We start from the raw sequence: 25,693 nt of genomic DNA, 5'->3' as shown, positions 1-25,693 counted from the left end.
CATGGTGTCCAGGAGGAGGAAAAAAAGCCTACAAGACTGCAGGGTGGTATGATGTCCAGGAGGAGGAAAAAAAAGCCAACAAGGCTGCAGGGTGGTATGGTGTCAAGGAGGAGGAAAAAAAGCCTACAAGACAGCAGGGTGGCATGGTGTCCAGGAGGGGGAAAAAAAGCCTACAAGACTGCAGGGTGGCATGGTGTCGAGGAGGAGGAAAAAAAGCCTCCAAGACTGCAGGGTGGTATGGTGTCCAGGAGGAGGAAAAAAAGCCCACAAGACTGCAGGGTGGTATGGTGTCCAGGAGGAGGAAAAAAAGCCCACAAGACTGCAGGGTGGCATGGTGTCCAGGAGGAGGAAAAAAAGCCTACAAGACTGCAGGATGGCATGGTGTCAAGGAGGAGGAAAAAAATCCTACAAGACTGTAGAGTGGAATGGTGTCAAGGAGGAGGAAAAAAAAGCCAACAAGACTGCAGGGTGGTATGGTGTCCAGGAGGAAGAAAAAAAGCCCACAAGACTGCAGGGTGGTATGGTGTCCAGGAGGAGGACAAAAAGCCAACAAGAGTGCAGGGTGGTATCGTCTCCAGGAGGAGGAAAAATAGCTGACAAGAGTGCAGGGTGGTATGGTGCCCAGGAGGAGGAAAAAAAGCCCACAAGACTGCAGGGTGGCATGGTGTCCAGGAGGAGGAAAAAAAGCCTATAAGGCTGCAGGGTGGCATGGTGTCCAGGAGATGGAAAAAAGCCTACAAGACTGCAGGGTGGTATGGTGTCCAGGAGGAGGAAAAAAAGCCTACAAGACTGCAGGGTGGCATGGTGTCCAGGAGGAGGAAAAAAAGCCTCCAAGACTGCAGGGTGGTATGGTGTCCAGGAGGAGGAAAAAAAAGCCAACAAGGCTGCAGGGTGGTATGGTGTCAAGGAGGAGGAAAAAAAGCCTCCAAGACAGCAGGGTGGCATGGTGTCCAGGAGGAGGAAAAAAAGCCTACAAGACTGCAGGGTGGTATGGTGTCCAGGAGGAGGAAAAAAAAGCCAACAAGGCTGCAGGGTGGCATGGTGTCCAGGAGAGGAAAAAAAGCCCACAAGACTGCAGGGTGGTATGGTGTCCAGGAGGAGGAAAAAAAGCCCACAAGACTGCAGGATGGCATGGTGTCCAGGAGGAGGGAAAAAAGCCTACAAGCCTGCAGGGTGGTATGGTGTCCAGTCGGAGGAAAAAAAGCCGACCCAGACTCCCCCTGCAGGAGAAAAAATAGCCAACAACACCCGGGGTTCCCAGGCGGTCTCTCCATCCAGGTACTAACCGGGCCCGAACCTGCTTAGCTTCCGAGATCGGACGAGATCGGGCGTATTCAGGGTGGTATGGTCGTAGGCAATAACTGATTCTCTTTGGAAATACTTGAAGGACCGAAAATGTTTCCCAAGTGAGAGTTTCGTATTTTCTGCCACCAACGGTGGATGGAGGTTATGTTTTTTACCCCTGTCTGTTTGTCTGTCTGTCCGTTTGTGAACAGGATATCTCAAAAGGTTGTAGACGGATTCGGACTAAATTCGGCAGAGATGTGGCGTGTGTGACAAAGACGAAATGATTCGATTTTGGTGAAGATCTGGATCCGGACCCATCTCGTAGAATTTTAAAGTGATTCTTCACCATCGGGCCAAACAATATAGCCTCTGGCAGGATATCTCAAAAAGTTATGGTAGTTAAGGGGAACTCTGGAATACAAAACGTGACCAGCGCACCTGGTGGAGGTATGCTCTCTTCTGAGTGCCGTTCGAGTTTACTTTTAATTTCCATTTGAAACTTTTCTTTCCATCACGATCTTCTTTTTCAATGGAGAACCCTCGCATTCTTTCCAATTCCTTATCGGTAATGGTAGTGGTGGCAGTTGTACGAGTGGTTTTTATTCGGCTTGTGGGAGTGGTAGTAGTCAGCTAGTAGTCGTAGTCGTAGTCGCAGTGGCGGTACTGATAAAAGTGGGCTCGTTGTAATCGTAGTAGGCCAATAGGGGTGGTGGAAGTACTCGTGGTCGTTAGGAGTAGTTGAAGGCTCGTAGTAGAGGTAGTTGTAGTTGAAGGCGAGGAGTAGTGCGGCAAAAACGAACATACCAGCGAGCGTGTCAGACAGCACAAATCGCAGACAATCAAAACAACCCTCCCCCTGCAGGAGAAAAAAAAGCCAACATCACTCTCCCTGCAGGAGAAAAAAAATACTTACAACTCTCCCCCTGCAGGAGAAAAAAAACCCTACAACACTCCCTCCCCCTGCAGGAGAAAAAAAGCCTCCAAGACTCCCCCTGCAGGAGAAAAAAATCTTACAACACTCCCCCTGCAGGAGAAAAAAAACCCTGCAACACTCCCTCCCCCTGCAGGAGAAAAAAAGCCTGCAAGACTCCCCCTGCAGGAGGAAAAAAAAGCCAACAGCACTCCCCCTGGAGGAGGAAAAAAAGCCAACAACACTCTGCCTGCAGGAGAAAAAAAGCCTACAACACTCCCCCTGCAGGAGAAAAAAAAAGCCAACAGCACTCTGCCTGCAGGAAAAGAAAAGCCTACAACACTCCCCCTGCAGGAGAAAAAAATAGCCAACAACACCCTGCCTGCAGGAGAAAAAAAGCCTACAACACTCCCCCTGCAGGAGAAAAAAAAAGCCAACAGCACTCCCCCTGCAGGAGAAAAAAAAGTCGACAACACTCCCCCTGCAGGAGAAAAAAAAAGCCAACAACACTCCACCTGCAGGAGAAAAAAATGCCGACAACACTCCCCCTGCAGGAGAAAAAAAAGCCAACAACACTCCCTCCCCCTGTAGGAGAAAAAAAAGCCTACAAGACTGCAGGGTGGTATGGTGTCCAAGAGGAGGAAAAAAAGCCTACAAGAGTGCAGGGTGGTATGGTGTCCAAGAGGAGGAAAAACAAGCCTACAAGAGTGCAGGGTGGTATGGTGTCCAAGAGGAGGAAAAAAAGCCTACAAGACTGCAGGGTGGTATGGTGTCCAGGAGGAGGAAAAAAGCCGACAAGACTGCAGGGTGGTATGGTGTCCAGGAGGAAGAAAAAAAGCCCACATGACTGCAGGGTGGTATGGTGTCCAGGAGGGGGAAAAAAGCCTTCAAGACTGCAGGGTGGTATGGTGTCCAGGAGGAGGAAAAAAGCCCACAAGACTGCAGGGTGGTTTGGTGTCCAGGAGGAGGAAAAAAAGCCTACAAGACTGCAGGGTGGTATGGTGTCCAGGAGTAGGAAAAAAAAGCCCACAAGACTGCAGGGTGGTATGGTGTCCAGGAGGAGGAAAAAAAGCCAACAAGCCTGCAGGGTGGTATGGTGTCCAGTCGGAGGAAAAAAAGCCGACAAGACTGCATGGTGGAATGGTGTCGAGGAGGAGGAAAAAAAGCCTCCAAGACAGCAGGGTGGCATGGTGTCCAGGAGGAGGGAAAAAAGCCCACAAGACTGCAGGATGGTATGGTGTCCAGTCGGAGGAAAAAAAGCCGACAAGACTGCAGAGTGGCATGGTGTCCAGGAGGAGGAAAAAAAGCCTCCAAGACTGCAGGGTGGCATGGTGTCCAGGAGGAGCAAAAAAAAGCCAACAAGGCTGCAGGGTGGTATGGTGTCAAGGAGGAGGAAAAAAAGCCTACAAGACAGCAGGGTGGCATGGTGTCCAGGAGGGGGAAAAAAAAGCCTACAAGACTGCAGGGTGGCATGGTGTCGAGGAGGAGGAAAAAAAGCCTCCAAGACTGCAGGGTGGTATGGTGTCCAGGAGGAGGAAAAAAAGCCCACAAGACTGCAGGGTGGCATGGTGTCCAGGAGGAGGAAAAAAAGCCTACAAGACTGCAGGATGGCATGGTGTCAAGGAGGAGGAAAAAAATCCTACAAGACTGTAGAGTGGAATGGTGTCAAGGAGGAGGAAAAAAAAGCCAACAAGACTGCAGGGTGGTATGGTGTCCAGGAGGAAGAAAAAAAGCCCACAAGACTGCATGGTGGTATGGTGTCCAGGAGGAGGACAAAAAGCCAACAAGAGTGCAGGGTGGTATCGTCTCCAGGAGGAGGAAAAATAGCTGACAAGAGTGCAGGGTGGTATGGTGTCCAGGAGGAGGAAAAAAAGCCTCCAAGACTGCAGGGTGGCATGGTGTCCAGGAGGAGGAAAAAAAGTCTATAAGACTGCAGGGTGGCATGGGGTCCAGGAGATGGAAAAAAAGCCTACAAGACTGCAGGGTGGTATGGTGTCCAGGAGGAGGAAAAAAAAGCCTACAAGGCTGCAGGGTGGTATGGTGTCCAGGAGGAGGAAAAAAAAGCCCACAAGACTGCTGGGGGGTATGGTGTCCAGGAGGAGGAAAGAAAGCCCACAAGACTGTAGGGTGGCATGGTGTCCAGGAGTAGGAAAAAAAGCCGACAAGACTGCAGGGTGGAGAGGTGTCCAGGAGGAGGGAAAAAAGCCCACAAGACTGCAGGGTGGTATGGTGTCCAGTCGGAGGAAAAAAAGCCTACAAGACTGCAGAGTGCCATGGTGTCCAGGAGGAGGAAAAAAAGCCTCCAAGACTGTAGGGTGGCATGGTGTCCATGAGGAGGAAAAAAAGCCTACAAGACTGCAGGGTGGTATGGTGTCCAGGAGGAGGGAAAAAAAGCCAACAAGGCTGCAGGGTGGTATGGTGCCCAGGAGGAGGAAAAAAAGCCCACAAGACTGCAGGGTGGCATGGTGTCCAGGAGGAGGAAAAAAAGCCTATAAGACTGCAGGGTGGCATGGTGTCCAGGAGATGGAAAAAAGCCTACAAGACTGCAGGGTGGTATGGTGTCCAGGAGGAGGAAAAAAAGCCTACAAGACTGCAGGGTGGCATGGTGTCCAGGAGGAGGAAAAAAAGCCTCCAAGACTGCAGGGTGGTATGGTGTCCAGGAGGAGGAAAAAAAAGCCAACAAGGCTGCAGGGTGGTATGGTGTCAAGGAGGAGGAAAAAAAGCCTCCAAGACAGCAGGGTGGCATGGTGTCCAGGAGGAGGAAAAAAAGCCTACAAGACTGCAGGGTGGTATGGTGTCCAGGAGGAGGAAAAAAAAGCCAACAAGGCTGCAGGGTGGCATGGTGTCCAGGAGAGGAAAAAAAGCCCACAAGACTGCAGGGTGGTATGGTGTCCAGGAGGAGGAAAAAAAGCCCACAAGACTGCAGGATGGCATGGTGTCCAGGAGGAGGGAAAAAAGCCTACAAGCCTGCAGGGTGGTATGGTGTCCAGTCGGAGGAAAAAAAGCCGACCCAGACTCCCCCTGCAGGAGAAAAAATAGCCAACAACACCCGGGGTTCCCAGGCGGTCTCTCCATCCAGGTACTAACCGGGCCCGAACCTGCTTAGCTTCCGAGATCGGACGAGATCGGGCGTATTCAGGGTGGTATGGTCGTAGGCAATAACTGATTCTCTTTGGAAATACTTGAAGGACCGAAAATGTTTCCCAAGTGAGAGTTTCGTATTTTCTGCCACCAACGGTGGATGGAGGTTATGTTTTTTACCCCTGTCTGTTTGTCTGTCTGTCCGTTTGTGAACAGGATATCTCAAAAGGTTGTAGACGGATTCGGACTAAATTCGGCAGAGATGTGGCGTGTGTGACAAAGACGAAATGATTCGATTTTGGTGAAGATCTGGATCCGGACCCATCTCGTAGAATTTTAAAGTGATTCTTCACCATCGGGCCAAACAATATAGCCTCTGGCAGGATATCTCAAAAAGTTATGGTAGTTAAGGGGAACTCTGGAATACAAAACGTGACCAGCGCACCTGGTGGAGGTATGCTCTCTTCTGAGTGCCGTTCGAGTTTACTTTTAATTTCCATTTGAAACTTTTCTTTCCATCACGATCTTCTTTTTCAATGGAGAACCCTCGCATTCTTTCCAATTCCTTATCGGTAATGGTAGTGGTGGCAGTTGTACGAGTGGTTTTTATTCGGCTTGTGGGAGTGGTAGTAGTCAGCTAGTAGTCGTAGTCGTAGTCGCAGTGGCGGTACTGATAAAAGTGGGCTCGTTGTAATCGTAGTAGGCCAATAGGGGTGGTGGAAGTACTCGTGGTCGTTAGGAGTAGTTGAAGGCTCGTAGTAGAGGTAGTTGTAGTTGAAGGCGAGGAGTAGTGCGGCAAAAACGAACATACCAGCGAGCGTGTCAGACAGCACAAATCGCAGACAATCAAAACAACCCTCCCCCTGCAGGAGAAAAAAAAGCCAACATCACTCTCCCTGCAGGAGAAAAAAAATACTTACAACTCTCCCCCTGCAGGAGAAAAAAAACCCTACAACACTCCCTCCCCCTGCAGGAGAAAAAAAGCCTCCAAGACTCCCCCTGCAGGAGAAAAAAATCTTACAACTCTCCCCCTGCAGGAGAAAAAAAACCCTGCAACACTCCCTCCCCCTGCAGGAGAAAAAAAGCCTGCAAGACTCCCCCTGCAGGAGGAAAAAAAAGCCAACAGCACTCCCCCTGGAGGAGGAAAAAAAGCCAACAACACTCTGCCTGCAGGAGAAAAAAAGCCTACAACACTCCCCCTGCAGGAGAAAAAAAAAGCCAACAGCACTCTGCCTGCAGGAAAAGAAAAGCCTACAACACTCCCCCTGCAGGAGAAAAAAATAGCCAACAACACCCTGCCTGCAGGAGAAAAAAAGCCTACAACACTCCCCCTGCAGGAGAAAAAAAAAGCCAACAGCACTCCCCCTGCAGGAGAAAAAAAAGTCGACAACACTCCCCCTGCAGGAGAAAAAAAAAGCCAACAACACTCCACCTGCAGGAGAAAAAAATGCCGACAACTCTCCCCCTGCAGGAGAAAAAAAAGCCAACAACACTCCCTCCCCCTGTAGGAGAAAAAAAAGCCTACAAGACTGCAGGGTGGTATGGTGTCCAAGAGGAGGAAAAAAAGCCTACAAGAGTGCAGGGTGGTATGGTGTCCAAGAGGAGGAAAAACAAGCCTACAAGAGTGCAGGGTGGTATGGTGTCCAAGAGGAGGGAAAAAAGCCTACAAGACTGCAGGGTGGTATGGTGTCCAGGAGGAGGAAAAAAGCCGACAAGACTGCAGGGTGGTATGGTGTCCAGGAGGAAGAAAAAAAGCCCACATGACTGCAGGGTGGTATGGTGTCCAGGAGGGGGAAAAAAGCCTTCAAGACTGCAGGGTGGTATGGTGTCCAGGAGGAGGAAAAAAGCCCACAAGACTGCAGGGTGGTTTGGTGTCCAGGAGGAGGAAAAAAAGCGTACAAGACTGCAGGGTGGTATGGTGTCCAGGAGGAGGAAAAAAAGCCCACAAGACTGCAGGGTGGTATGGTGTCCAGGAGGAGGACAAAAAGCCAACAAGAGTGCAGGGTGCTATCGTCTCCAGGAGGAGGAAAAATAGCTGACAAGAGAGCAGGGTGGTATGGTGCCCAGGAGGAGGGAAAAAAGCCTACAAGACTGCAGGGTGGCATGGTGTCCAGGAGGAGGAAAAAAAGCCTCCAAGACTGCAGGGTGGTATGGTGTCCAGGAGGAGGAAAAAAAAGCCAACAAGGCTGCAGGGTGGTATGGTGTCAAGGAGGAGGAAAAAAAGCCTCCAAGACAGCAGGGTGGCATGGTGTCCAGGAGGAGGAAAAAAAGCCTACAAGACTGCAGGGTGGTATGGTGTCCAGGAGGAGGAAAAAAAAGCCAACAAGGCTGCAGGGTGGTATGGTGTCAAGGAGGAGGAAAAAAAGCCTCCAAGACAGCAGGGTGGCATGGTGTCCAGGAGGAGGAAAAAAAGCCTACAAGACTGCAGGGTGGTATGGTGTCCAGGAGGAGGAAAAAAAAGCCAACAAGGCTGCAGGGTGGTATGGTGTCAAGGAGGAGGAAAAAAAGCCTACAAGACTGCAGGGTGGCATGGTGTCGAGGAGGAGGAAAAAAAGCCTCCAAGACTGCAGGGTGGTATGGTGTCGAGGAGGAGGAAAAAAAGCCTCCAAGACTGCAGGGTGGTATGGTGTCGAGGAGGAGGAAAAAAAGCCTCCAAGACTGCAGGGTGGTATGGTGTCCAGGAGAGGAAAAAAAGCCCACAAGACTGCAGGGTGGTATGGTGTCCAGGGGAAGGAAAAAAAGCCCACAAGACTGCAGGATGGCATGGTGTCCAGGAGGAGGGAAAAAAGCCTACAAGCCTGCAGGGTGGTATGGTGTCCAGTCGGAGGAAAAAAAGCCGACCCAGACTCCCCCTGCAGGAGAAAAAAAGATGCGCCTCAGCCACGAAGAAGAACCAGTCGCGACCTCCGAGCGCTGAGAGACCTCCCTGCATCTTTTGGGCCGCGCTATCCTGTCCTTGAGCCAAGAGTGCACCTTGAGCCATCGACTACCTGCCTTTCCTTGCCATCATTCCCCGTGTGAGTCAGTTTTGTCCTGTTTATCTGTCGTCTGTCGGGCTACTATAAGACCGTAATTAAGTGCCTATCTTTCTATGCTGTCTCTCTCATCCTTGTAATCTAACCTTCCGCAATATTATAACCTCCTCCGGAGGTCTTGAGAACCGTACCCCTGGTGTCGTGTCATTTTAACCCAGCCGCTGTGTCCTTTCCTCAATTGATTTGGCATAGCGCGACTCGGCCAAGGTTCGAGTATAATCGGGTAACTTGTGCGAACACGGCGGCCATTCCGCTCGGCCCACCATAACATCAAAGTCGTGTCCGTAACAATTGGTTACGACCAATTACAACAAAACAAACAATTACAAACAAACAAAACAATTACAACAAAACAAAACAAACAAAAGTTACAACAAAAAAGCCGACCCAGGCTCCCCCTGCAGGAGAAAAAAAAGCCTACAACACCCGGGGTTCCCAGGCGGTCTCCCATCCAGGTACTAACCGGGCCCGAACCTGCGTAGCTTCCGAGATCGGACGAGATCGGGCGTATTCAGGGTGGTATGGTCGTAGGCAATAACTGATTCTCTTTGGAAATACTTGAAGGACCGAAAATGTTTCCCAAGTGAGAGTTTCGTATTTTCTGCCACCAACGGTGGATGGAGGTTATGTTTTTTACCCCTGTCTGTTTGTCTGTCTGTCCGTTTGTGAACAGGATATCTCAAAAGGTTGTAGACGGATTCGGACTAAATTCGGCAGAGATGTGGCGTGTGTGACAAAGACGAAATGATTCGATTTTGGTGAAGATCTGGAATCGGATCCGGCTCCGACAATTCTTTAAAATGATTCTTCACCATTGGGAGACAGGGCCAAAAACGATACATCCAGCAGGATATCTCAAAACGTTATGGACGGATTTGGACGAAGCTTGGTGGAGAGGTTGTGTGTGTGACAAGGAAGAATCGATTCAATTTTGGTGAAGATCTGGATCCGGACCCATCTCGTAGAATTTTAAAGTGATTCTTCACCATCGGGCCAAACAATATAGCCTCTGGCAGGATATCTCAAAAAGTTATGGTAGTTAAGGGGAACTCTGGAATACAAAACGTGACCAGCGCACCTGGTGGAGGTATGCTCTCTTCTGAGTGCCGTTCGAGTTTACTTTTAATTTCCATTTGAAACTTTTCTTTCCATCACGATCTTCTTTTTCAATGGAGAACCCTCGCATTCTTTCCAATTCCTTATCGGTAATGGTAGTGGTGGCAGTTGTACGAGTGGTTTTTATTCGGCTTGTGGGAGTGGTAGTAGTCAGCTAGTAGTCGTAGTCGTAGTCGCAGTGGCGGTACTGATAAAAGTGGGCTCGTTGTAATCGTAGTAGGCCAATAGGGGTGGTGGAAGTACTCGTGGTCGTTAGGAGTAGTTGAAGGCTCGTAGTAGAGGTAGTTGTAGTTGAAGGCGAGGAGTAGTGCGGCAAAAACGAACATACCAGCGAGCGTGTCAGACAGCACAAATCGCAGACAATCAAAACAACCCTCCCCCTGCAGGAGAAAAAAAAGCCAACATCACTCTCCCTGCAGGAGAAAAAAAAACTTACAACACTCCCCCTGCAGGAGAAAAAAAACCCTACAACACTCCCTCCCCCTGCAGGAGAAAAAAAGCCTCCAAGACTCCCCCTGCAGGAGAAAAAAATCTTACAACACTCCCCCTGCAGGAGAAAAAAAAACCCTGCAACACTCCCTCCCCCTGCAGGAGAAAAAAAGCCTGCAAGACTCCCCCTGGAGGAGGAAAAAAAGCCAACAACACTCTGCCTGCAGTAGAAAAAAAGCCTACAACACTCCCCCTGCAGGAGAAAAAAAAAGCCAACAGCACTCTGCCTGCAGGAGAAAAAAAGCCTACAACACTCCCCCTGCAGGAGAAAAAAATAGCCAACAACACCCTGCCTGCAGGAGAAAAAAAGCCTACAACACTCCCCCTGCAGGAGAAAAAAAAAGCCAACAGCACTCCCCCTGCAGGAGAAAAAAAAGTCGACAATGCTCCCCCTGCAGGAGAAAAAAAAAGCCAACAACACTCCACCTGCAGGAGAAAAAAATGCCGACAACGCTCCCCCTGCAGGAGAAAAAAAAGCCAACAACACTCCCTCCCCCTGTAGGAGGAAAAAAAGCCTACAAGACTGCAGGGTGGTATGGTGTCCAAGAGGAGGAAAAAAAGCCTACAAGAGTGCAGGGTGGTATGGTGTCCAAGAGGAGGAAAAACAAGCCTACAAGAGTGCAGGGTGGTATGGTGTCCAAGAGGAGGAAAAAAAGCCTACAAGACTGCAGTGTGGTATGGTGTCCAGGAGGAGGAAAAAAGCCGACAAGACTGCAGGGTGGTATGGTGTCCAGGCGGAAGAAAAAAAGCCCACAAGACTGCAGGGTGGTATGGTGTCCAGGAGGGGGAAAAAAGCCTTCAAGACTGCAGGGTGGTATGGTGTCCAGGAGGAGGAAAAAAGCCCACAAGACTGCAGGGTGGTTTGGTGTCCAGGAGGAGGAAAAAAAGCGTACAAGACTGCAGGGTGGTATGGTGTCCAGGAGGAGGAAAAAAAGCCCACAAGACTGCAGGGTGGTATGGTGTCCAGGAGGAGGACAAAAAGCCAACAAGAGTGCAGGGTGCTATCGTCTCCAGGAGGAGGAAAAATAGCTGACAAGAGAGCAGGGTGGTATGGTGCCCAGGAGGAGGGAAAAAAGCCTACAAGACTGCAGGGTGGCATGGTGTCCAGGAGGAGGAAAAAAAGCCGACAAGACTGCAGGGTGGAGAGGTGTCCAGTAGGAGGGAAAAAAGCCCACAAGACTGCAGGGTGGTATGGTGTCCAGTCGGAGGAAAAAAAGCCTACAAGACTGCAGAGTGGCATGGTGTCCAGGAGGAGGAAAAAAAGCCTTCAAGACTGCATGGTGGCATGGGGTCCAGGAGATGGAAAAAAAAGCCTACAAGACTGCAGGGTGGTATGGTGTGCAGGAGGAGGAAAAAAAGCCTACAAGACTGCAGGGTGGTATGGTGTCCAGGAGGAGGAAAAAAAAGCCCACAAGACTGCTGGGGGGTATGGTGTCCAGGAGGAGGAAAGAAAGCCCACAAGACTGTAGGGTGGCATGGAGTCCAGGAGGAGGAAAAAAAGCCGACAAGACTGCAGGGTGGAGAGGTGTCCAATAGGAGGGAAAAAAGCCCACAAGACTGCAGGGTGGTATGGTGTCCAGTCGGAGGAAAAAAAGCCTACAAGACTGCAGAGTGGCATGGTGTCCAGGAGGAGGAAAAAAAGCCTCCAAGACTGCAGGGTGGTATGGTGTCCAGGAGGAGGAAAAAAAGCCTACAAGACTGCAGAGTGGCATGGTGTCCAGGAGGAGGAAAAAAAGCCGACAAGACTGCAGGGTGGAGAGGTGTCCAGTAGGAGGGAAAAAAGCCCACAAGACTGCAGGGTGGTATGGTGTCCAGTCGGAGGAAAAAAAGCCTACAAGACTGCAGAGTGGCATGGTGTCCAGGAGGAGGAAAAAAAGCCTTCAAGACTGCATGGTGGCATGGGGTCCAGGAGATGGAAAAAAAAGCCTACAAGACTGCAGGGTGGTATGGTGTGCAGGAGGAGGAAAAAAAGCCTACAAGACTGCAGGGTGGTATGGTGTCCAGGAGGAGGAAAAAAAAGCCCACAAGACTGCTGGGGGGTATGGTGTCCAGGAGGAGGAAAGAAAGCCCACAAGACTGTAGGGTGGCATGGAGTCCAGGAGGAGGAAAAAAAGCCGACAAGACTGCAGGGTGGAGAGGTGTCCAATAGGAGGGAAAAAAGCCCACAAGACTGCAGGGTGGTATGGTGTCCAGTCGGAGGAAAAAAAGCCTACAAGACTGCAGAGTGGCATGGTGTCCAGGAGGAGGAAAAAAAGCCTCCAAGACTGCAGGGTGGTATGGTGTCCAGGAGGAGGAAAAAAAGCCTACAAGACTGCAGAGTGGCATGGTGTCCAGGAGGAGGAAAATAAGCCTCCAAGACTGCAGGGTGGCATGGTGTCCAGGAGGAGGAAAAAAAAGCCTACAAGACTGCAGGGTGGTATGGTGTCCAGGAGTAGGAAAAAAAAGCCCACAAGACTGCAGGGTGGTATGGTGTCCAGGAGGAGGAAAAAAAGCCAACAAGCCTGCAGGGTGGTATGGTGTCCAGTCGGAGGAAAAAAAGCCGACAAGACTGCAGGGTGGCATGGTGTCGAGGAGGAGGAAAAAAAGCCTCCAAGACAGCAGGGTGGCATGGTGTCCAGGAGGAGGGAAAAAAGCCCACAAGACTGCAGGATGGTATGGTGTCCAGTCGGAGGAAAAAAAGCCTACAAGACTGCAGAGTGGCATGGTGTCCAGGAGGAGGAAAAAAAGCCTCCAAGACTGCAGGGTGGCATGGTGTCCAGGAGGAGGAAAAAAAGCCTCCAAGACTGCAGGGTGGCATGGTGTCCAGGAGGAGGAAAAAAAGCCTACAAGACTGCAGGGTGGTATGGTGTCCAGGAGTAGGAAAAAAAAGCCCACAAGACTGCAGGGTGGTATGGTGTCCAGGAGGAGGAAAAAAAGCCAACAAGCCTGCAGGGTGGTATGGTGTCCAGTCGGAGGAAAAAAAGCCGACAAGACTGCAGGGTGGAATGGTGTCGAGGAGGAGGAAAAAAAGCCTCCAAGACAGCAGGGTGGCATGGTGTCCAGGAGGAGGGAAAAAAGCCCACAAGACTGCAGGATGGTATGGTGTCCAGTCGGAGGAAAAAAAGCCTACAAGACTGCAGAGTGGCATGGTGTCCAGGAGGAGGAAAAAAAGCCTCCAAGACTGCAGGGTGGCATGGTGTCCAGGAGGAGCAAAAAAAAAGCAAACAAGGCTGCAGGGTGGTATGGTGTCAAGGAGGAGGAAAAAAAGCCTACAAGACAGCAGGGTGGCATGGTGTCCAGGAGGGGGAAAAAAAGCCTACAAGACTGCAGGGTGGCATGGTGTCGAGGAGGAGGAAAAAAAGCCTCCAAGACTGCAGGGTGGTATGGTGTCCAGGAGGAGGAAAAAAAGCCCACAAGACTGCAGGGTGGCATGGTGTCCAGGAGGAGGAAAAAAAGCCTACAAGTCTGCAGGATGGCATGGTGTCAAGGAGGAGGAAAAAAATCCTACAAGACTGTAGAGTGGAATGGTGTCAAGGAGGAGGAAAAAAAAGCCAACAAGACTGCAGGGTGGTATGGTGTCCAGGAGGAAGAAAAAAAGCCCACAAGACTGCATGGTGGTATGGTGTCCAGGAGGAGGACAAAAAGCCAACAAGAGTGCAGGGTGGTATCGTCTCCAGGAGGAGGAAAAATAGCTGACAAGAGTGCAGGGTGGTATGGTGTCCAGGAGGAGGAAAAAAAGCCTCCAAGACTGCAGGGTGGCATGGTGTCCAGGAGGAGGAAAAAAAGTCTATAAGACTGCAGGGTGGCATGGGGTCCAGGAGATGGAAAAAAAGCCTACAAGACTGCAGGGTGGTATGGTGTCCAGGAGGAGGAAAAAAAAGCCTACAAGGCTGCAGGGTGGTATGGTGTCCAGGAGGAGGAAAAAAAAGCCCACAAGACTGCTGGGGGGTATGGTGTCCAGGAGGAGGAAAGAAAGCCCACAAGACTGTAGGGTGGCATGGTGTCCAGGAGTAGGAAAAAAAGCCGACAAGACTGCAGGGTGGAGAGGTGTCCAGGAGGAGGGAAAAAAGCCCACAAGACTGCAGGGTGGTATGGTGTCCAGTCGGAGGAAAAAAAGCCTACAAGACTGCAGAGTGCCATGGTGTCCAGGAGGAGGAAAAAAAGCCTCCAAGACTGTAGGGTGGCATGGTGTCCATGAGGAGGAAAAAAAGCCTACAAGACTGCAGGGTGGTATGGTGTCCAGGAGGAGGGAAAAAAAGCCAACAAGGCTGCAGGGTGGTATGGTGTCAAGGAGGAGGAAAAAAAGCCTACAAGGCAGCAGGGTGGCATGGTGTCGAGGAGGAGGAAAAAAAGCCTCCAAGACAGCAGGGTGGCATGGTGTCCAGGAGGAGGGAAAAAAGCCCACAAGACTGCAGGATGGTATGGTGTCCAGTCGGAGGGAAAAAAGCCTACAAGACTGCAGAGTGGCATGGTGTCCAGGAGGAGGAAAAAAAGCCTCCAAGACTGCAGGGTGGCATGGTGTCCAGGAGGAGCAAAAAAAAGCCAACAAGGCTGCAGGGTGGTATGGTGTCAAGGAGGAGGGAAAAAAGCCTACAAGACAGCAGGGTGGCATGGTGTCCAGGAGGGGGAAAAAAAGCCTACAAGACTGCAGGGTGGCATGGTGTCGAGGAGGAGGAAAAAAAGCCTCCAAGACTGCAGGGTGGTATGGTGTCCAGGAGGAGGAAAAAAAGCCCACAAGACTGCAGGGTGGCATGGTGTCCAGGAGGAGGAAAAAAAGCCTACAAGACTGCAGGATGGCATGGTGTCAAGGAGGAGGGAAAAAATCCTACAAGACTGTAGAGTGGAATGGTGTCAAGGAGGAGGAAAAAAAAGCCAACAAGACTGCAGGGTGGTATGGTGTCCAGGAGGAAGAAAAAAAGCCCACAAGACTGCATGGTGGTATGGTGTCCAGGAGGAGGACAAAAAGCCAACAAGAGTGCAGGGTGGTATCGTCTCCAGGAGGAGGAAAAATAGCTGACAAGAGTGCAGGGTGGTATGGTGTCCAGGAGGAGGAAAAAAAGCCTCCAAGACTGCAGGGTGGCATGGTGTCCAGGAGGAGGAAAAAAAGTCTATAAGACTGCAGGGTGGCATGGGGTCCAGGAGATGGAAAAAAAGCCTACAAGACTGCAGGGTGGTATGGTGTCCAGGAGGAGGAAAAAAAAGCCTACAAGGCTGCAGGGTGGTATGGTGTCCAGGAGGAGGAAAAAAAAGCCCACAAGACTGCTGGGGGGTATGGTGTCCAGGAGGAGGAAAGAAAGCCCACAAGACTGTAGGGTGGCATGGTGTCCAGGAGTAGGAAAAAAAGCCGACAAGACTGCAGGGTGGAGAGGTGTCCAGGAGGAGGGAAAAAAGCCCACAAGACTGCAGGGTGGTATGGTGTCCAGTCGGAGGAAAAAAAGCCTACAAGACTGCAGAGTGCCATGGTGTCCAGGAGGAGGAAAAAAAGCCTCCAAGACTGTAGGGTGGCATGGTGTCCATGAGGAGGAAAAAAAGCCTACAAGACTGCAGGGTGGTATGGTGTCCAGGAGGAGGGAAAAAAAGCCAACAAGGCTGCAGGGTGGTATGGTGTCAAGGAGGAGGAAAAAAAGCCTACAAGGCAGCAGGGTGGCATGGTGTCCAGGAGGGGGAAAAAAAGCCTACAAGACTGCAGGGTGGCATGGTGTCGAGGAGGAGGAAAAAAAGCCTACAAGAGTGCAGGGTGGTATGCTGTCCAAGAGGAGGAAAAAAAGCCGACAAGACTGCAGGGTGGTATGGTGTCCAGGAGGAGGAAAAAAAGCCGACAAGACTGCAGGGTGGTATGGTGTCCAGGAGGAGGAAAAAAAAAGCCAACAAGGCTGCAGGGTGGCATGGTGTCAAGGAGGAGGAAAAAAAGCCTACAAGACAGCAGGGTGGCATGGTGTCCAGGAGGAGGAAAAAAAGCCTCCAAGACTGCAGGGTGGCATGGTGTCCAGGAGGAGGGAAAAAAGCCCACAAGACTGCAGGGTGGAGAGGTGTCCATTCGGAGGAAAAAAAGCCCACAAGACTGCAGGGTGGAGAGGTGTCCAGGAGGAGGGAAAAAAGCCCACAAGACTGCAGGGTGGTATGGTGTCCAGGAGGAGGAAAAAAAAGCCAACAAGGCTGCAGGGTGGTATGGTGTCAAGGAGGAGGAAAAAAAGCCTACAAGACTGCAGGGTGGCATGGTGTCGAGGAGGAGGAAAAAAAGCCTCCAAGACTGCAGGGTGGCATGGTGTCGAGGAGGAGGAAAAAAAGCCTCCAAGACTGCAGGGTGGTATGGTGTCCAGGAGAGGAAAAAAAGCCCACAAGACTGCAGGGTGGTATGGTGTCCAGGGGAAGGAAAAAAAGCCCACAAGACTGCAGGATGGCATGGTGTCCAGGAGGAGGGAAAAAAGCCTACAAGCCTGCAGGGTGGTATGGTGTCCAGTCGGAGGAAAAAAAGCCGACCCAGTCTCCCCCTGCAGGAGAAAAAAAGATGCGCCTCAGCCACGAAGAAGAACCAGTCGCGACCTCCGAGCGCTGAGAGACCTCCCTGCATCTTTTGGGCCGCGCTATCCTGTCCTTGAGCCAAGAGTGCACCTTGAGCCATCGACTACCTGCCTTTCCTTGCCATCATTCCCCGTGTGAGTCAGTTTTGTCCTGTTTATCTGTCGTCTGTCGGGCTACTATAAGACCGTAATTAAGTGCCTATCTTTCTATGCTGTCTCTCTCATCCTTGTAATCTAACCTTCCGCAATATTATAACCTCCTCCGGAGGTCTTGAGAACCGTACCCCTGGTGTCGTGTCATTTTAACCCAGCCGCTGTGTCCTTTCCTCAATTGATTTGGCATAGCGCGACTCGGCCAAGGTTCGAGTATAATCGGGTAACTTGTGCGAACACGGCGGCCATTCCGCTCGGCCCACCATAACATCAAAGTCGTGTCCGTAACAATTGGTTACGACCAATTACAACAAAACAAACAATTACAAACAAACAAAACAATTACAACAAAACAAAACAAACAAAAGTTACAACAAAAAAGCCGACCCAGGCTCCCCCTGCAGGAGAAAAAAAAGCCTACAACACCCGGGGTTCCCAGGCGGTCTCCCATCCAGGTACTAACCGGGCCCGAACCTGCGTAGCTTCCGAGATCGGACGAGATCGGGCGTATTCAGGGTGGTATGGTCGTAGGCAATAACTGATTCTCTTTGGAAATACTTGAAGGACCGAAAATGTTTCCCAAGTGAGAGTTTCGTATTTTCTGCCACCAACGGTGGATGGAGGTTATGTTTTTTACCCCTGTCTGTTTGTCTGTCTGTCCGTTTGTGAACAGGATATCTCAAAAGGTTGTAGACGGATTCGGACTAAATTCGGCAGAGATGTGGCGTGTGTGACAAAGACGAAATGATTCGATTTTGGTGAAGATCTGGAATCGGATCCGGCTCCGACAATTCTTTAAAATGATTCTTCACCATTGGGAGACAGGGCCAAAAACGATACATCCAGCAGGATATCTCAAAACGTTATGGACGGATTTGGACGAAGCTTGGTGGAGAGGTTGTGTGTGTGACAAGGAAGAATCGATTCAATTTTGGTGAAGATCTGGATCCGGACCCATCTCGTAGAATTTTAAAGTGATTCTTCACCATCGGGCCAAACAATATAGCCTCTGGCAGGATATCTCAAAAAGTTATGGTAGTTAAGGGGAACTCTGGAATACAAAACGTGACCAGCGCACCTGGTGGAGGTATGCTCTCTTCTGAGTGCCGTTCGAGTTTACTTTTAATTTCCATTTGAAACTTTTCTTTCCATCACGATCTTCTTTTTCAATGGAGAACCCTCGCATTCTTTCCAATTCCTTATCGGTAATGGTAGTGGTGGCAGTTGTACGAGTGGTTTTTATTCGGCTTGTGGGAGTGGTAGTAGTCAGCTAGTAGTCGTAGTCGTAGTCGCAGTGGCGGTACTGATAAAAGTGGGCTCGTTGTAATCGTAGTAGGCCAATAGGGGTGGTGGAAGTACTCGTGGTCGTTAGGAGTAGTTGAAGGCTCGTAGTAGAGGTAGTTGTAGTTGAAGGCGAGGAGTAGTGCGGCAAAAACGAACATACCAGCGAGCGTGTCAGACAGCACAAATCGCAGACAATCAAAACAACCCTCCCCCTGCAGGAGAAAAAAAAGCCAACATCACTCTCCCTGCAGGAGAAAAAAAAACTTACAACACTCCCCCTGCAGGAGAAAAAAAACCCTACAACACTCCCTCCCCCTGCAGGAGAAAAAAAGCCTCCAAGACTCCCCCTGCAGGAGAAAAAAATCTTACAACCCTCCCCCTGCAGGAGAAAAAAAAACCCTGCAACACTCCCTCCCCCTGCAGGAGAAAAAAAGCCTGCAAGACTCCCCCTGGAGGAGGAAAAAAAGCCAACAACACTCTGCCTGCAGTAGAAAAAAAGCCTACAACACTCCCCCTGCAGGAGAAAAAAATAGCCAACAACACCCTGCCTGCAGGAGAAAAAAAGCCTACAACACTCCCCCTGCAGGAGAAAAAAAAAGCCAACAGCACTCCCCCTGCAGGAGAAAAAAAAAGCCAACAACACTCCACCTGCAGGAGAAAAAAATGCCGACAACGCTCCCCCTGCAGGAGAAAAAAAAGCCAACAACACTCCCTCCCCCTGTAGGAGGAAAAAAAGCCGACAAGACTGCAGGGTGGTATGGTGTCCAAGAGGAGGAAAAAAAGCCTCCAAGACTGCAGGGTGGCATGGTGTCCAGGAGGAGGAAAAAAAGCCTACAAGACTGCAGGGTGGTATGGTGTCCAGGAGGAGGAAAAAAAAGCCAACAAGGCTGCAGGGTGGTATGGTGTCAAGGAGGAGGAAAAAAAGCCTACAAGACAGCAGGGTGGCATGGTGTCCAGGAGGGGGGAAAAAAGCCGACAAGACTGCAGGGTGGCATGGTGTCGAGGAGGAGGAAAAAAAGCCTCCAAGACTGCAGGGTGGTATGGTGTCCAGGAGGAGGAAAAAAAGCCCACAAGACTGCAGGGTGGTATGGTGTCCAGGAGGAGGAAAAAAAGCCCACAAGACTGCAGGGTGGCATGGTGTCCAGGAGGAGGAAAAAAAGCCTACAAGACTGCAGGATGGCATGGTGTCAAGGAGGAGGAAAAAAATCCTACAAGACTGTAGAGTGGAATGGTGTCAAGGAGGAGGAAAAAAAAGCCAACAAGACTGCAGGGTGGTATGGTGTCCAGGAGGAAGAAAAAAAGCCCACAAGACTGCAGGGTGGTATGGTGTCCAGGAGGAGGACAAAAAGCCAACAAGAGTGCAGGGTGGTATCGTCTCCAGGAGGAGGAAAAATAGCTGACAAGAGTGCAGGGTGGTATGGTGCCCAGGAGGAGGAAAAAAAGCCCACAAGACTGCAGGGTGGCATGGTGTCCAGGAGGAGGAAAAAAAGCCTATAAGACTGCAGGGTGGCATGGTGTCCAGGAGATGGAAAAAAGCCTACAAGACTGCAGGGTGGTATGGTGTCCAGGAGTAGGAAAAAAAAGCCCACAAGACTGCAGGGTGGTATGGTGTCCAGGAGGAGGAAAAAAAGCCCACAAGCCTGCAGGGTGGTATGGTGTCCAGTCGGAGGAAAAAAAGCCGACAAGACTGCAGGGTGGCATGGTGTCGAGGAGGAGGAAAAAAAGCCTCCAAGACAGCAGGGTGGCATGGTGTCCAGGAGGAGGGAAAAAAGCCCACAAGACTGCAGGATGGAATGGTGTCCAGTCGGAGGAAAAAAAGCCTACAAGACTGCAGAGTGGCATGGTGTCCAGGAGGAGGAAAAAAAGCCTCAAAGACTGCAGGGTGGCATGGTGTCCAGGAGGAGGAAAAAAAAGCCTACAAGACTGCAGGGTGGTATGGTGTCCAGGAGGAGGAAAAAAAGCCAACAAGGCTGCAGGGTGGTATGGTGTCAAGGAGGAGGAAAAAAAGCCCACAAGCCTGCAGGGTGGTATGGTGTCCAGTCGGAGGAAAAAAAGCCGACAAGACAGCAGGGTGGCATTGTGTCCAGGAGGAGGAAAAAAAGCCTACAAGACAGCAGGGTGGCATGGTGTCCAGGAGGGGGAAAAAAAGCCTACAAGACTGCAGGGTGGCATGGTGTCGAGGAGGAGGAAAAAAAGCCTCCAAGACTGCAGGGTGGTATGGTGTCCAGGAGGAGGAAAAAAAGCCCACAAGACTGCAGGGTGGTATGGTGTCCAGGAGGAGGGAAAAAAGCGCACAAGACTGCAGGGTGGTATGGTGTCCAGTCGGAGGAAGAAAAGCCTACAAGACTGCAGAGTGGCATGGTGTCCAGGAGGAGGAAAAAAAGCCTCCAAGACTGCAGGGTGGCATGGTGTCCAGGAGGAGGAAAAATAGCTGACAAGAGTGCAGGGTGGAATGGTGCCCAGGAGGAGGAAAAAAAGCCCACAAGACTGCAGGGTGGTATGGTGTCAAGGAGGAAAAAACGCCTCCAAGACTGCAGGGTGGCATGGTGTCCAGGAGGAGGAAAAAAAGTCTATAAGACTGCAGGGTGGCATGGGGTCCAGGAGATGGAAAAAAAGCCAACAAGACTGCAGGGTGGTATGGTGTCCAGGAGGAGGAAAAAAAGCCCACAAGCCTGCAGGGTGGTATGGTGTCCAGTCGGAGGAAAAAAAGCCGACAAGACTGCAGGGTGGCATGGTGTCGAGGAGGAGGAAAAAAAGCCTCCAAGACAGCAGGGTGGCATGGTGTCCAGGAGGAGGGAAAAAAGCCCACAAGACTGCAGGATGGTATGGTGTCCAGTCGGAGGAAAAAAAGCCTACAAGACTGCAGAGTGGCATGGTGTCCAGGAGGAGGAAAAAAAGCCTCCAAGACTGCAGGGTGGCATGGTGTCCAGGAGGAGGAAAAAAAGCCTACAAGACTGCAGGGTGGTATGGTGTCGAGGAGGAGGGAAAAAAGCCTCCAAGACAGCAGGGTGGCATGGTGTCCAGGAGGAGGGAAAAAAGCCCACAAGACTGCAGGATGGTATGGTGTCCAGTCGGAGGAAAAAAAGCCTACAAGACTGCAGAGTGGCATGGTGTCCAGGAGGAGGAAAAAAAGCCTCCAAGACTGCAGGGTGGCATGGTGTCCAGGAGGAGCAAAAACAAGCCAAGAAGGCTGCAGGGTGGTATGGTGTCAAGGAGGAGGAAAAAAAGCCTACAAGACAGCAGGGTGGCATGGTGTCCAGGAGGGGGAAAAAAAGCCTACAAGACTGCAGGGTGGCATGGTGTCGAGGAGGAGGAAAAAAAGCCTCCAAGACTGCAGGGTGGTATGGTGTCCAGGAGGAGGAAAAAAAGCCCACAAGACTGCAGGGTGGCATGGTGTCCAGGAGGAGGAAAAAAAGCCTACAAGACTGCAGGATGGCATGGTGTCAAGGAGGAGGAAAAAAATCCTACAAGACTGTAGAGTGGAATGGTGTCAAGGAGGAGGAAAAAAAAGCCAACAAGACTGCAGGGTGGTATGGTGTCCAGGAGGAAGAAAAAAAGCCCACAAGACTGCATGGTGGTATGGTGTCCAGGAGGAGGACAAAAAGCCAACAAGAGTGCAGGGTGGTATCGTCTCCAGGAGGAGGAAAAATAGCTGACAAGAGTGCAGGGTGGTATGGTGTCCAGGAGGAGGAAAAAAAGCCTCCAAGACTGCAGGGTGGCATGGTGTCCAGGAGGAGGAAAAAAAGTCTATAAGACTGCAGGGTGGCATGGGGTCCAGTAGATGGGAAAAAAGCCTACAAGACTGCAGGGTGGTATGGTGTCCAGGAGGAGGAAAAAAAAGCCTACAAGGCTGCAGGGTGGTATGGTGTCCAGGAGGAGGAAAAAAAAGCCCACAAGACTGCTGGGGGGTATGGTGTCCAGGAGGAGGAAAGAAAGCCCACAAGACTGTAGGGTGGCATGGTGTCCAGGAGTAGGAAAAAAAGCCGACAAGACTGCAGGGTGGAGAGGTGTCCAGGAGGAGGGAAAAAAGCCCACAAGACTGCAGGGTGGTATGGTGTCCAGTCGGAGGAAAAAAAGCCTACAAGACTGCAGAGTGCCATGGTGTCCAGGAGGAGGAAAAAAAGCCTCCAAGACTGTAGGGTGGCATGGTGTCCATGAGGAGGACAAAAAGCCTACAAGACTGCAGGGTGGTATGGTGTCCAGGAGGAGGGAAAAAAAGCCAACAAGGCTGCAGGGTGGTATGGTGTCAAGGAGGAGGAAAAAAAGCCTACAAGGCAGCAGGGTGGCATGGTGTCCAGGAGGGGGAAAAAAAGCCTACAAGACTGCAGGGTGGCATGGTGTCGAGGAGGAGGAAAAAAAGCCTACAAGAGTGCAGGGTGGTATGCTGTCCAAGAGGAGGAAAAAAAGCCGACAAGACTGCAGGGTGGTATGGTGTAAAGGAGGAGGAAAAAAAGCCGACAAGACTGCAGGGTGGTATGGTGTCCAGGAGGAGGAAAAAAAAAGCCAACAAGGCTGCAGGGTGGCATGGTGTCAAGGAGGAGGAAAAAAAGCCTACAAGACAGCAGGGTGGCATGGTGTCCAGGAGGAGGAAAAAAAGCCTCCAAGACTGCAGGGTGGCATGGTGTCCAGGAGGAGGGAAAAAAGCCCACAAGACTGCAGGGTGGTATGGTGTCCATTCGGAGGAAAAAAAGCCTGCAAGACTGCAGAGTGGCATGGTGTCCAGGAGGAGGAAAAAAAGCCTCCAAGACTGCAGGGTGGCATGGTGTCCAGGAGGAGGAAAAAAAGCCTACAAGACTGCAGGGTGGTATGGTGTCCAGGAGGAGGAAAAAAAAGCCAACAAGGCTGCAGGGTGGTATGGTGTCAAGGAGGAGGAAAAAAAGCCTACAAGACAGCAGGGTGGCATGGTGTCCAGGAGGGGGAAAAAAAGCCTACAAGACTGCAGGGTGGCATGGTGTCGAGGAGGAGGAAAAAAAGCCTCCAAGACTGCAGGGTGGTATGGTGTCCAGGAGGAGGAAAAAAAGCCCACAAGACTGCAGGGTGGTATGGTGTCCAGGAGGAGGAAAAAAAGCCCACAAGACTGCAGGGTGGCATGGTGTCCAGGAGGAGGAAAAAAAGCCTACAAGACTGCAGGATGGCATGGTGTCAAGGAGGAGGAAAAAAATCCTACAAGACTGTAGAGTGGAATGGTGTCAAGGAGGAGGAAAAAAAAGCCAACAAGACTGCAGGGTGGTATGGTGTCCAGGAGGAAGAAAAAAAGCCCACAAGACTGCAGGGTGGTATGGTGTCCAGGAGGAGGACAAAAAGCCAACAAGAGTGCAGGGTGGTATCGTCTCCAGGAGGAGGAAAAATAGCTGACAAGAGTGCAGGGTGGTATGGTGCCCAGGAGGAGGAAAAAAAGCCCACAAGACTGCAGGGTGGCATGGTGTCCAGGAGGAGGAAAAAAAGCCTATAAGACTGCAGGGTGGCATGGTGTCCAGGAGATGGAAAAAAGCCTACAAGACTGCAGGGTGGTATGGTGTCCAGGAGTAGGAAAAAAAAGCCCACAAGACTGCAGGGTGGTATGGTGTCCAGGAGGAGGAAAAAAAGCCCACAAGCCTGCAGGGTGGTATGGTGTCCAGTCGGAGGAAAAAAAGTCGACAAGACTGCAGGGTGGCATGGTGTCGAGGAGGAGGAAAAAAAGCCTCCAAGACAGCAGGGTGGCATGGTGTCCAGGAGGAGGGAAAAAAGCCCACAAGACTGCAGGATGGTATGGTGTCCAGTCGGAGGAAAAAAAGCCTACAAGACTGCAGAGTGGCATGGTGTCCAGGAGGAGGAAAAAAAGCCTCCAAGACTGCAGGGTGGCATGGTGTCCAGGAGGAGGAAAAAAAAGCCTACAAGACTGCAGGGTGGTATGGTGTCCAGGAGGAGGAAAAAAAAGCCAACAAGGCTGCAGGGTGGTATGGTGTCAAGGAGGAGGAAAAAAAGCCCACAAGCCTGCAGGGTGGTATGGTGTCCAGTCGGAGGAAAAAAAGCCGACAAGATAGCAGGGTGGCATTGTGTCCAGGAGGAGGAAAAAAAGCCTACAAGACAGCAGGGTGGCATGGTGTCCAGGAGGGGGAAAAAAAGCCTACAAGACTGCAGGGTGGCATGGTGTCGAGGAGGAGGAAAAAAAGCCTCCAAGACTGCAGGGTGGTATGGTGTCCAGGAGGAGGAAAAAAAGCCCACAAGACTGCAGGGTGGTATGGTGTCCAGGAGGAGGGAAAAAAGCGCACAAGACTGCAGGGTGGTATGGTGTTCAGTCGGAGGAAGAAAAGCCTACAAGACTGCAGAGTGGCATGGTGTCCAGGAGGAGGAAAAAAAGCCTCCAAGACTGCAGGGTGGCATGGTGTCCAGGAGGAGGAAAAATAGCTGACAAGAGTGCAGGGTGGAATGGTGCCCAGGAGGAGGAAAAAAAGCCCACAAGACTGCAGGGTGGTATGGTGTCAAGGAGGAAAAAACGCCTCCAAGACTGCAGGGTGGCATGGTGTCCAGGAGGAGGAAAAAAAGTCTATAAGACTGCAGGGTGGCATGGGGTCCAGGAGATGGAAAAAAAGCCTACAAGACTGCAGGGTGGTATGGTGTCCAGGAGGAGGAAAAAAAGCCCACAAGCCTGCAGGGTGGTATGGTGTCCAGTCGGAGGAAAAAAAGCCGACAAGACTGCAGGGTGGCATGGTGTCGAGGAGGAGGAAAAAAAGCCTCCAAGACAGCAGGGTGGCATGGTGTCCAGGAGGAGGGAAAAAAGCCCACAAGACTGCAGGATGGTATGGTGTCCAGTCGGAGGAAAAAAAGCCTACAAGACTGCAGAGTGGCATGGTGTCCAGGAGGAGGAAAAAAAGCCTCCAAGACTGCAGGGTGGCATGGTGTCCAGGAGGAGGAAAAAAAGCCTACAAGACTGCAGGGTGGTATGGTGTCCAGGAGGAGGAAAAAAAAGCCAACAAGGCTGCAGGGTGGTATGGTGTCAAGGAGGAGGAAAAAAAGCCTCCAAGACAGCAGGGTGGCATTGTGTCCAAGAGGAGGAAAAAAAAGCCTACAAGACAGCAGGGTGGCATGGTGTCCAGGAGGGGGAAAAAAAGCCTACAAGACTGCAGGGTGGCATGGTGTCGAGGAGGAGGAAAAAAAGCCTCCAAGACTGCAGGGTGGTATGGTGTCCAGGAGGAGGAAAAAAAGCCCACAAGACTGCAGGGTGGTATGGTGTCCAGGAGGAGGGAAAAAAGCGCACAAGACTGCAGGGTGGTATGGTGTCCAGTCGGAGGAAGAAAAGCCTACAAGACTGCAGAGTGGCATGGTGTCCAGGAGGAGGAAAAAAAGCCTCCAAGACTGCAGGGTGGCATGGTGTCCAGGAGGAGGAAAAATAGCTGACAAGAGTGCAGGGTGGAATGGTGCCCAGGAGTAGGAAAAAAAGCCCACAAGACTGCAGGGTGGTATGGTGTCAAGGAGGAAAAAACGCCTCCAAGACTGCAGGGTGGCATGGTGTCCAGGAGGAGGGAAAAAGCCCACAAGACTGCAGGGTGGTATGGTGTCCATTCGGAGGAAAAAAAGCCTACAAGACTGCAGAGTGGCATGGTGTCCAGGAGGAGGAAAAAAAGCCTCCAAGACTGCAGGGTGGCATGGTGTCCAGGAGGAGGAAAAAAAGCCTACAAGACTGCAGGGTGGTATGGTGTCCAGGAGGAGGAAAAAAAAGCCAACAAGGCTGCAGGGTGGTATGGTGTCAAGGAGGAGGAAAAAAAGCCTACAAGACAGCAGGGTGGCATGGTGTCCAGGAGGGGGAAAAAAAGCCTACAAGACTGCAGGGTGGCATGGTGTCGAGGAGGAGGAAAAAA

The 25,693-nt window shown here is 51.1% G+C and overlaps 4 non-coding genes across 4 annotated transcripts; all 4 read right to left on the bottom strand.

Moving 5' to 3' along the window:
* Window positions 1–1,236: 1,236 nt before the first annotated feature.
* On the bottom strand, window positions 1,237–1,356 carry LOC137419910 (5S ribosomal RNA). Its single transcript, XR_010983108.2, has one exon. It is a non-coding gene; the product is annotated as a 5S ribosomal RNA (ribosomal RNA).
* Window positions 1,357–5,234: 3,878 nt separating this feature from the next.
* Window positions 5,235–5,354, bottom strand: LOC144890077 (5S ribosomal RNA). Its single transcript, XR_013622277.1, has one exon. It is a non-coding gene; the product is annotated as a 5S ribosomal RNA (ribosomal RNA).
* A 3,373-nt stretch (window positions 5,355–8,727) lies between these two features.
* LOC144889996 (5S ribosomal RNA) lies at window positions 8,728–8,846 on the bottom strand. The gene has a single exon (XR_013622191.1). It is a non-coding gene; the product is annotated as a 5S ribosomal RNA (ribosomal RNA).
* Window positions 8,847–16,985: 8,139 nt separating this feature from the next.
* On the bottom strand, window positions 16,986–17,104 carry LOC144889995 (5S ribosomal RNA). Its single transcript, XR_013622190.1, has one exon. It is a non-coding gene; the product is annotated as a 5S ribosomal RNA (ribosomal RNA).
* Window positions 17,105–25,693: the final 8,589 nt, after the last annotated feature.

The sequence above is a fragment of the Myxine glutinosa genome, chromosome 1 (genome assembly GCF_964187855.1).
Source record: "Myxine glutinosa chromosome 1, kmMyxGlut1.1, whole genome shotgun sequence".
NCBI lineage: Eukaryota > Metazoa > Chordata > Myxini > Myxiniformes > Myxinidae > Myxine > Myxine glutinosa.
The sequence above is the reverse complement of the archived record's forward strand: the minus strand, read 5'-3'. Positions and strand labels throughout refer to the sequence as shown.